Source organism: Mirounga leonina, unplaced genomic scaffold (genome assembly GCF_011800145.1).
Source record: "Mirounga leonina isolate KUSES-001 unplaced genomic scaffold, KU_Mleo_1.0 Mir_204, whole genome shotgun sequence".
NCBI lineage: Eukaryota > Metazoa > Chordata > Mammalia > Carnivora > Phocidae > Mirounga > Mirounga leonina.
In genome coordinates, this window is record NW_023270513.1 from 17,041,931 (window position 1) to 17,053,895 (window position 11,965).

The window sequence follows — 11,965 nt, forward strand, 5'->3', positions numbered from 1 at the left end:
TGAGGAATTCTTAATTACAGGAAACAAACTGAGGGTTGCTGGAGTGGGGGGTGGGGTGGGAGGGATTGGGTGACTGGGTGATAGACACTGGGGAGGGTATGTGCTCTGGTAAGCACTGTGAATTGTGTAAGATTGTTGAATCTCAGATCTGTACCTCTGAAACAAATAATGCAATATATGTTAAGGAAAAAAAAAAAAAGAAGATGGCAGGAGGGGAAGAATGAAGGGGGGGAAATCGGAGGGGTAGATGAACCATGAGAGATGATGGACTCTGAAGAACAAACTGAGGGTGCTAGAGGGGAGGGGGTGGGAGGATGGGTTAGCCTGGTGATGGGTATTAAGGAGGGCACGTTCTGCATGGAGCACTGGGTGTTACGCACAAACAATGAATCATGGAACACTACATCTAAAACTAATGATGTAATGTATGGGGATTAACATAACAATAAAAAAATTAAAAAAAAATAGAATGAAGGTAGAAAATAGTTATTGTATGATTAATTCAAGAAAAAGTAGTCCTGAGCACCATTCTCTAGAATAGTGGTAATAAAATGGAATATTTTGTTTACAGTAAAAAAAAAAAAAAGATTCTCTCTCTCCATCTCCCTCTGCCCCTCCCCAAATCACATTCTCTTTCTTAAAAGAAAAATAATTACTTTGAATGTTAATGGAATTCGTGTTCCAATCAAAAGACATAGGGTATCAGAATGGATTAATGAAAACAAGAACCATCTATATGCTGCCTACAAAAGACTCATTTTAGACCTAAAGACACTTGAAGATAGAAAGTGAAGTAATGAAGAAACATTTATCATGAAAATGCACATCAAAAGAAAGTAACAGTAGCCATATTTATATTAGAGAAACTAGACTTTGAACCAAAGACTGTAAAAAGAGATGAAGAAGGGTACTATATTATAATAAAGGGGACTATCCAACAAGAAGATTTAACAATTATAAATATTTATGCACCAAACATGGGAGCATCCAAATATATAAATTAATTAATAACAAATGTAAAGGAATTCATTGATAATAATACAATAATAGCAGGGGACATTAACACCACACTTACTTTGATAGACAGATCACCTACAGAGAAAATCAACAAGGAAACAATGGTTTTGAATAACACACTGGACCAGATGGACTTAACAGATATATTCAGAGCATTCCATCCTAAAGCAGCAGAATACACATTCTTTTTGAGTGCACATGGTACATTCTCCAGAATAGATTCACATACTAGGTCACAAATCAGGCCACAAAAAGTATAAAAAGATTGAAATCATACCAGGCATATTTTTTGTTCACAAAGCTATGTAACTTGAGGTTAACTACAAGAAAAACTGGAAAGACCACAAATATATGGAGGTTAAACACCATGCTATTAAACAATGAATGTGTCAACCAGGAAATGAGAGACAAAAAAAACCAAAACATAGAAACAAATGAAAATGCAGACACCTTTGGGATGAAGCAAAAGTGGTCATAAGAAGGACATGTATAGTAATACAGGCATATGTAAAAAGCAAGAAAAATCTCAAATATCTTACCTTTCACCTAAAGGAGCTAGAAAAAGAAAAACAAATGAAGCCAAAAGCCATCGGATGGAAGAAATAATAAAATTTAGAGCATAAATAAATCCTCTAGAAACAAATAAACAATAAAAAAGATCAATGAAAAGAGGAGCTAGTTCCTTGTAAAAAGTAAAAAAAGAAATGATAAATCCTTAACCAGACTTGTGAAAAAGAATAAAGGACCCAAAAAATAAAATCACAAATGGGAGAGGAGAAATAACAACCAATACCACAAAAATACAATTAGAATATTATGAAAAACTATATGCCAAGAAATTGGACAACCTGGAAGAAACAGATAAATTCCTAGAAACATATAAACTACCAAACCTGAAATAGGAAGAAATAGAAAACTTGAACAGACCTATAACCAGCAATGAAATTGAATCAGTAATCAAAAACTCCCAAAAAACAAAAGTCCAGGGCCAGATGGCTTCAAGGGTTAATTCTACCAAACATTTAAGGAAGATTTAATACCTATTCTTCCCAAACTGTTCAAAAACAAACAAACAAACAAACAAACAAACAAAAAACAGGAAAGGAAGGAAACTTCCAAATTCCTTCCATGAAACTAGCATTACTGTAATACAAAATCCAATAAAGACTCCACTAAAAAAGAGAACTACAGGCCAATATCCCTGATGAACATGATGCAAAAATTCTCAATAACATACAAGCAAACTGAATCCCATATTACATTAAAATAATCACACACCACAATCAAGTGGGATTTATTCCTGGGCTGCAATTGTGGTTCAATATTTACAAATCAATCAATGTGATACATCATATTAAAAAAAGAAAGGATAAGAACCATATAATCCTTTCAATAGATGCAGAAAAAGCATTTGACAAAGTACAACATCATTCATGATAAAGACCCTCAACAAAGTAGGGTTAGAGTGAATATATCTTAAAATAATAAAGGCCATAAACAAACAAACAAAAAAGCCCACAGCTCATATCATGCTCAATGGAGAAAAACTGAGAGTTTTTCCTCTATGGTCAGGAACAAGAAAGGGATGTCCACTCTCACCACTGTTATTTACATAGTAGTGGAAGTCCTAGCCACAGCAATCCCACAACAAAAAGAAATAAAAGGCACTCAAATTGACAAGGAAGAAGACAAATTTTTATTATTTGGAGGTGACCTGATACTCTATATAGAAACCCCAAAGACTCCACCAAAAAATTGCTAGAACTGATACATGAATTCAGTCATGCTGCAGGATAAAAAATCAATATACAGAAATATGTTGCATTTCTATATAGTAAGATGCCTCATTATTAGTATGAAATCAAGAAATCGATCCCATTTGCAATTGCATCAAAACAAGATACCTAGGTATAAACCTTACCAAAGAGGTAAAAGACTTGTACTCTGAAATTTTAAAACACTGATGAAAGAAATTGAAGATGACACAAAGAAATGGAAAAATATTCCTCGCTCATGGATTGGAAGAAATAATGTTGTTACAATGTCTATATTATTCAAATAAATCTACTCATTTAAACCAATCCCTATCAAAATACCAACAGAATTTTTCACAGAGCTAGAACAAACAATCCTAAAATTTGTATGGATCCACAAAAGACCCTGAATAGCCAAAGCAACCTTGAAAAAGAAAAGCAAATGTGGAGGCATCACAATTCCAGACTTCAAGTGATATTACAAAGCTGTAGTGACCAAGACAGTATGGTACTGACACAAAAATAGACACATAGATCAATGGTACAAAGTAGAAAAACCAGAAATGAACTCACAACTATATGTTCAATTCAAGAAGGCAGGAAAGAAGATCCAGTGGGAAAAAGATAGTCTCTTCAACAAATGGTGTTGGGAAAACTGGACAGTTACATGCAAAAGAATGAAACTGGACCATTTTCGTACACCATACATAAAAATAAATTGAAAATGGATGAAAGACCTAAACTTGAAATAGAAAACCATTAAGATCCTAGAAGAGAACACAAGCAATAACGTCTTTGACATTGGTCGTAGCCACTTCTTTCTAGATATGTCTCCTGAGACGAGGGAAACAAAAGCAAAATGAACTATTGGGCTTCATTGAAATAGCTTCTGCACAGCAAAGGAAACAGTCAACAAAACTAAAAGGCAACTTAGGGAATGGGAGAAGATATTTGCAAATGACATATCTGGTAAAGGGCTCTTATCTTAAATATATAAAGAAATTATAAATCTCAACACCCAAAATACAAATAATCCAATTAAAAATAGGCAGAAGACAATGAGATACCACCTTACACCAGTTAGAAGGGCTAAAATGAAGAAGACAGGAAACAACAAATGTTGGCAAGGATGTGGATAAATGGGAACCCTCTTACACTGTTCATGGGAAAGCAAGCTGGTACAGCCACTATGGAAAACAGTGTGGAGATTCCTCAAAAAATTAAAAATAGAAATTCCCTATGACCCAGCATTTGCACTTACTGTGTATTTACCCCAAAGATACAGATGTAGTGAAAAGAAGGGACACATGCACCCCGATATTCATAGCAGCAATGTCCACAATAGCCAAACTGTGGAAGGAGCCGAGATGTCCTTCAACAGATGAATGGATAAAGAAGATATGGTTCATATATACAATGGAATATTACTCAGCCATCAGAAAGGATGAATACCTACCATTTACATCAACATGGATGGAACTGGAGGGGATTATGCTAAGTGAAATAAGTCAATCAGAGAAAGACAATTATCATATGGTTTCACTTATATGTGGAATATAAGGAATAGCACAGAGGATCATAGGGAAAGGGAGGGAAAACTGAAAGGGAAGAAATCAGAGAGGGAGACAATGAGAGATTCTTGACTCTGAGAAACAAACTGAGGTTTGCGGAAAGGGAGATGGGTGGGTTGGTGGATGGGGCAACTGGGTAATGGGCATTAAAGAGGACAGGTGATGAGATGAGCACTGGGTGTTATACACACCTAATGAATCATTGAACATTAAAAAAATAAAGATATTTCCAAATTAAAAATAAATAAAATAAAATAAAAATAGGCAGATGACATCAGTAGATATTTTTCAAAAGAAGGTATACAGATGGCCACCAGATACATGAAAACATGTTCAACATCATTCATCATAAGGGAAATGCACATCAAAACTACAATGAGATATTACCTCACCCCTGTCACAATGGCTAAAATCAACATTCAGGAACACAAGAAACAATATGTGTTGGTGAAAATGTGGAGAAAGGGAAACCCATTGCACTGTTGGTGGGAAATGAAACTGGTGCAGCCATTCTGGAAAGCAGTATGGATGTTGCGCAAAAAGTTAAATATAGAACTACCCTATGATCCAGCAATTGCACTGCTAGGTATTTATCCAAAGAATACAAAAATACAAAATTGAAGGAAGAAATGAACTATGATGTTTATAGCAGCATTGTTTACAGTAGCCAAAATCTGGAAACAGCCCAAGTGTCCATCGACTAATGAATGAATGAAGAGGAAATGGTATATATACACAACGGAATATTACTAAGCCACAAAAGATGATATTTTGTCATTTGCAATGATATAGATGGAGCTAGAGAGTATTATGCTAAACAAAGTAAGTCAGTAAGAGAAAGACAAATACAGTATGATATCACTCATATGTGGAATGTAAGAAACAGAAAAAAAACGAGCATATGAAAAAGAAGAGAGAGATGCAAACCAAGAAACAGGCTCTTCACTATTGAGAACAAACTGATGGTTTCCAGATGGGGAGTGGGTGAGGAGATGTGTTAAATATGTGTTGGGAATTAAGGAGGCCCTTGTTATGATGATCACCAGGTGTTCTATAATTCAATTGCTAAATTTAATGTATGAAACTAATATTACATTGTATGTTAACTAACTGGAATTTAAATATTTTTTTTTTAAAAAAGAAAGTAATGATTCAAAAACTAATGATGTAATGTATGGTGATTAACATAACATAATAAAAAAATGTAGTGATTATAGGAATACCCACTGGACTTAAGATAAAAGTGGAGGACATCAGTGAAACCCTTAACAAAGAGATAGAAAACATATAATAGAACAAACAAGAGATGGAGAACACAATAAATAAAAATAAAAATATACTATTTGGACTAAGTAACAGGGTAGAGGAAACAGAAGAATGAATTAACAACCTGAAGGACAGAGTAATGGAATGTAATCAAGTTGAATAGGTGAGAGGAAAACAATTATGCAATATGAGAATAGATTTTGGGAACTCAGCAACCTTATTAAGTGCAATAACATTCACATTATAGATTTCCAAAAGAAAAATATAAAACATGGGGCAGAAAATTTATTCAAAAAGATAGAAGCTGAAAACTTCCCTAATCTGGTGAAAGAAAAAGAAATCAGGTTCCAGGAGGCACAGAGATCCCCCAAGAAATCAACCCAAGGAGTTCTACACCATGACACATAGTAATTAAAATGGAAAATGTAGTGATAAAGAGAGGATTTAAAAGCAGCAGCAGAAGAGTTACAGACAAGGGAAACACCATAAGGCTATCAGGGGATTTTTCAACATATACTTTGCAGATCAGAAGGCAGTGGCATGATATATTCAAGGTGCTAAATAAAAAACAAAACAAAACAAAACAAAAAAACTGCAGTCAAAAGAATGCTCTATCCAGCAAGGCCATCATTCAGAATAAAAGGAGAGATAAAGAGTGTTCCAGACAAACAAAAAATAAAGGAGTACATGACCATTAAACCAACGCTGCAAGAAATATTAAAGAAGACTTTCAGTGGAAAGACCATAAATAAGAGTAAAGAAAGCAAGAAGCACAAAAACAGTAAAAATAAATATATCTGTTAAAATCAGTCAATGGACTCATATAATAAAATGATATAAGGTATGACACCATATACCTAAAAGGTAGGGAGAAGAAAGCTAAAAAAAAATGTTTCAAATTTAACTGACCATCAGCTTAATATAGACAGCTGTATGCAGATGCTATATACAAACCTAATGGTAACCCCAAATTAAAAACCAGTAATAGATATTGTAAAAATAAAGAGAAAGGAATCCAAGTATATCACTAAAGAAAGCCAACTTATGGTGAGAGAAGAGAAAAAGGGAAGAAAGGAACAGGGAAGTTCTATGACAATAACCACAAAACAAATTTAAAAACTGAAATAAATACATACTTATAAATAATTCCTTTGAATGTAAACTGATTAAATGCTCCTATCAAAACACAAAGAGAGATGGAATGGATAAAAAAAAAATAGGACCCATCTATATGGCCTAGAAGAGCCTCATTTCAGATTTAAAGACACCTGCAGACAAAGGGCACAGTATAATAATAAAGGGAACAATCCAACAAGAAGATATAACAATTGTAAATACTTATGCACCCAACATGGGAGCACCCAAATACATAAAACAGCTAACAACAAATATAAAGGAATTAACTAATTCGGTAGTAACCCTATCATAGTAGGGGACTTTAACGCCCCACCTACATCAATGGACAGATCATCCAAACAGAAAACCAAGAAACAGTGGCTTTGAATAACACACTAGACCAGATGGTTAGAACATTCCATTTTAAAACAGCAGAATGCACATTCTTTTCAAGTGCACACAGAACATTCTCCAGAATAGATCACATATTAGGCCACAAAAGAAGTCTCAAAAATTAAAAACATCAAAGTTATACCATGCATCTTTTCTAACCTTAACTTTATGAAGGTAGTAATCAACCACAAGAAAAAATCTAGAAAGAGCATAAATACATGAAGGTTAAATAACATGGTACTAAGCAATGAATGGGTCAATCATGTAATCAAGAATAAATTAAAAAAATTGAGATAAATGAAAATGAAAACACAAAGGTCCAAAATCTTTGGGATGCAACAAGAAGAGGGAAGTTTATAGCAATACAGGCCTACCTCAAGGAGCCAGAAAACTCTCAAAGAAATAACTAAACTTACACCTAAGGGAACAAGAAAAAGAAGAGCAAACATACCCAAAACCAGCAGAAGGAAGAAAACAATAATAATTAGGGCAGAAATAAATGATATAGAAACTAAAATAACAATAAAACCTATCAATGAAACCAGCACCTAGTTCTTTGAAAAGATCAAGAAAATTGATAAACCTCTAGCAGACTCATAAAAAGAAAGAGAAGACTCAAATAAACAAAATCAGCAAGAAAAGAGTAGAAATAAACTGGCATCACAGAAAAACAGGATGGTAAGAGAATATTATGAAAAATTATATGCCTGTAAACTGGATAACCTAGAACAAATGGATAAATTCCTAGAAATATATAAACTACCAAAACTAAAGCAGGAAGAAATAGAAAAGTTGAACAGACCAGTAACCAACAATGAAATTGGATCAATAATCCAAAAATTCCAACAAACAAAAACTCAGGACCAGATGACTTCACAGGTCAATTCTACTAAACATTTAAAGAAGAGTTAATACCTATTTTTCTCAATTTTTTTCCAAAAAATAAAAGAGGAAAGAAAACTGCCACATTCATTCTATGAAGCCAGTGTTACCCTCATACCAAAACCAGGTAGAGACATCACAATAAAAAGAGCACTCAGGCCAATATCTCTAATGAACATAGATGCAAAAATCCTCACCAAAATACTAGCACAATGAATCCAACAAAACATTAAAAAAATTGTTTATCACGACCAAGTGAGATTTATTCCTGGGCTGCAAGGGTGGTTCAGTATTCACAAATCAATCGACATGATACATTCCACCAATAAGAGAAAGGATAAAAACCATATGGTCATTTCAATAGATGCAGAAAAACATTTGACAAAGTACAACATCCATTCATGATAAAAACCATCAAAGTAGGTCTAGAAGGGGCATATCTCAGAGTAATAAAGGTCTTATATGAAAAACCCACAGCATTTTTTCATGTGTCTGTTAGCCATTTGTATGTCTTCTCTGGAAAAGTGTCTGTTCATGTCTTCTGCCCATTTTTTGACTGGGTTATATTTATTTATTTATTTATTTATTTATTTATTTATTTATTTATTTATTTTATTTATTTTATTTATTTTTGAGTGTTGACTTTGAGAAGTTCTCTATAGATCTTGGATATCAGCCCTTTATCTGTAATGTCATTTGCAAATATCTTCTCCCATTCTGTGGGTTGCCTCTTTGTTTTGTTGACTGTTCCCTTTGCTGTGCAGAAGCTTTTTATCTTGATGAAGTCCCAAAAGTTCATTTTTGCTTTTGTTTCCCTTGCCTTTGGAGATGTGTCTTGAAAGAAGTTACTGTGGCTGATGTCGAAGAGGTTACTGCCTGTGTTCTCCTCTAGGATTTTGATGGATTCCTGTCTCACATTGAGGTCTTTGATCCATTTTGAGTTTATCTTTGTGTATGGCATAAGGGAATGGTCCAGGTTCATTCTTCTATATGTAGCTGTCCAGTTTTCCCAGCACCACTTATTGAAGAGACTGTCTTTTTTCCATTGGATATTTTTTCCTGCTTTGTCAAAGATTAGTTGACCATAGAGTTAAGGGTCCATTTCTGGAGTCTCTATTCTGTTCCATTGGTCTATGTGTCTCTTTTTAGGCCAATACCATGCTGTCTTGTTGATCACAGCTTTGTAATATAGTTTGAAGTGAGGCAACATGATGCCCCCAGCTTTGTTTTTCTTTTTCATCATTCCCTTGGTGATTTGGGGTCTTTTCTGGTTCCATACAAATTTTAGGATTGTTTGTTCCAGCTCTTTGAAAAATGCCAATGGTATTTTAATAGGGATGGCATTGAAAGTGTTAATTGCTCTGGGCAGGATAGACATTTAGTGGAAGGAGCTGAGATACCCTTCAACAGATGAATGGATAAAGATGTCATAAATATATACAATGGAATATTATTCAGCCATCAGAAAGGATGAATATCTACCATTTGCATCAACATGGATGAAACTGGAGGGGATAATGCTAAGTGAAGTAAGTCAAGCAGAGAAAGACAATTATATGGTTTCACATGTGGAACATAAGCAATAGCATGGAGGACCATAGGGGAAGGGAGGGAAATCTGAAGGGGGAGAAATCAGAGAGGGAGATGAACCATGAGAGACTATGGACCCCGGGACAGAAACTGAGGGTTTCAGAGGGGAGGAGGGTGGGGAGTAACAAGCTGATGGGTATTAAGGAGGGCACGTGTTGTGATGTGCACTGGGTGTTATACATAACTAATGAATCATTGAACACTACATCAAAAAACTAATGATGTACTATAGAGTGGCTAACTGAGCATAATAAAAAAAAAAAAAAAAAACAAACCCACAGCTAACATCATACACAATGGTGAAAAGCTAAGAGGTTTTCCTCAAGGTCAGGAAAAGGGCATGGTCAGGAAAAGCTAAGAGGTTTTCCTCATGGTCAGGAAAAGGGCAAGGAAAAGGGCAATTATTTTATTCAACATAGTATCAGAAGTCCTAACCACTGCAATTAGACAACCAAAAAAAATAACATCCAAATTGGTAAGAAAGAAGTAGAACTTTTGCTATTTGTAGATGACATGATACTTTATATAGAAAACCTGAAAGACTCTAGTCAAGTCACAGGATACAAAATCAACGTACAGAAATCTGTTGCATTCCTATACATTAATAATGAAGCAGGAAAAAGAGAAATTAAGAAAATTCCATGTACAATTGCACCAAAAATAACAGAATATCTAGGAATAAACGTAACCAAAGAGGAGAAATACCTGTACTCTGAAATATATAAAACATTGATGAAAGTAATTGAAGATGACACAAAGAAATGGTGAGATATTCTATGATCATGTATTGGAAGAACAAATATTTTAAAATGTTTATATTACCCAAAGCAATTTATAGATTTAATGCAATCTTTACCATAATACCAACAGCATTTTTCACAAAATTAGAACAAACAATTCTAAAATTTGTATGGAACCACAAAAGATTCTGAAGAGCCAAAACAAATTTGAAAAAGAAAAGCAAAGCTGGAGGTACCACAATTCCAGACTTTAAGTTATATTACAAAGCTGTAGTAATCAAAACAGTAAGGTAGAGGCACAAAAATAGACACCTAGATCAAAGGAATATAATAGAAAATCTAGAAACAAACCCCTGATTATATGGTCAATTAATCTTTTTTTTTTTTAAAGATTTTATTTATTTATTTGAGACAGAGAGAATGAGAGAGACAGAGAGCACATGAGAGGGAGGAGGGTCAGAGGGAGAAGCAGGCTCCCTGCCGAGCAGGGAGCCCGATGCGGGACTCGATCCCGGGACTCCAGGATCATGACCTGAGCCGAAGGCAGTCGCTTAACCAACTGAGCCACCCAGGTGCCCGGTCAATTAATCTTTGACAAAAGAGTCAAGAATATCCAATGGGAAAAAGACGGTCTCTTCAGCAAATGGTGCTGGGAAAACTGGACAGCAACATGCAAAAGAATGAAACTAGACCACTTTTTTACACCATACATGAAAGTAAACTCAAAATGGATTAAAGGCCTAAGTGTGAGATCTGAAACCATAAAAATCCTTTAACAGAGCACAGGCAATAATTTCTCTAACAACATCTTTCTAGATAAGTCTCCTGAGGCAAGGGAAACCAAAGCAATAATAAACTATTGGGACTGTATCAAAAGAAAAAGCTTCTGTACAGTGAAATAAACAATCAATAAAACTAAAAGTCAACCTACAGAATGGGAGAAGTTATTTGTAAATGACATATCTGATAAAGGTTAGTGTCAAAATTATATAAAGAACGTGTATAACTCCACACAAGGAAAACAAAAAATCCAATTTAAAAATGGGCAGGGGGTGCCTGGGTGGATCAGTTGGTTGGGCATCTGACTGTTGGTTTTGGCTCAGGTCATGATCTCATGGATCATGGGATCAAGCCCCATGAGGAGTTCTATACTTAGAGGGGAGTCTGCTTGAAGATTCTCTCCTTCTGCCCCTCCCCCCACTCATGTGTGCACTTTCTTTCTGTCTCTCTCTCTAAAATGAAAAATAAAAATATTTTAAAAAATAAAAAAATGGGAAGAAGACATGAACAGATATTTTTCCAAAGATGGCACCCAGATAGTCAACATAAACATGAAAAGCATGGTTATAAACTTTTGATTTACTTTAGTGCTTTCCAAGAAGGGAAAGAAGCAGGTCGATATTGACAAGGGAGATATCAATTAACAGCATTTAGGGTCTGATTACTATTAATGGGCAAGGTCTTCCTGAACATTTGTGGTTCAAGTAGAAATGGGAAGTCAGTCAAACCAAAGGTATACTAGGTATTGGAGAACCAGAATACTCAAAAAAGGAGGAGTTTTTTTGTTTTGTTTTGTTTTTTTAATTTCTGAAGGAGCATGCTCTTGTTTAAATGCCATATTGTGGCAAGCATGCTG

At 34.7% G+C, this 11,965-nt stretch overlaps 1 protein-coding gene across 1 annotated transcript in view; it reads left to right on the forward strand.

Moving 5' to 3' along the window:
- Nucleotides 1-11,965, forward strand: part of DACH2 (dachshund family transcription factor 2) — a 373,931-nt gene that overhangs the window by 120,475 nt on the left and 241,491 nt on the right. The gene's annotated exons all lie outside the window — the stretch shown is intronic.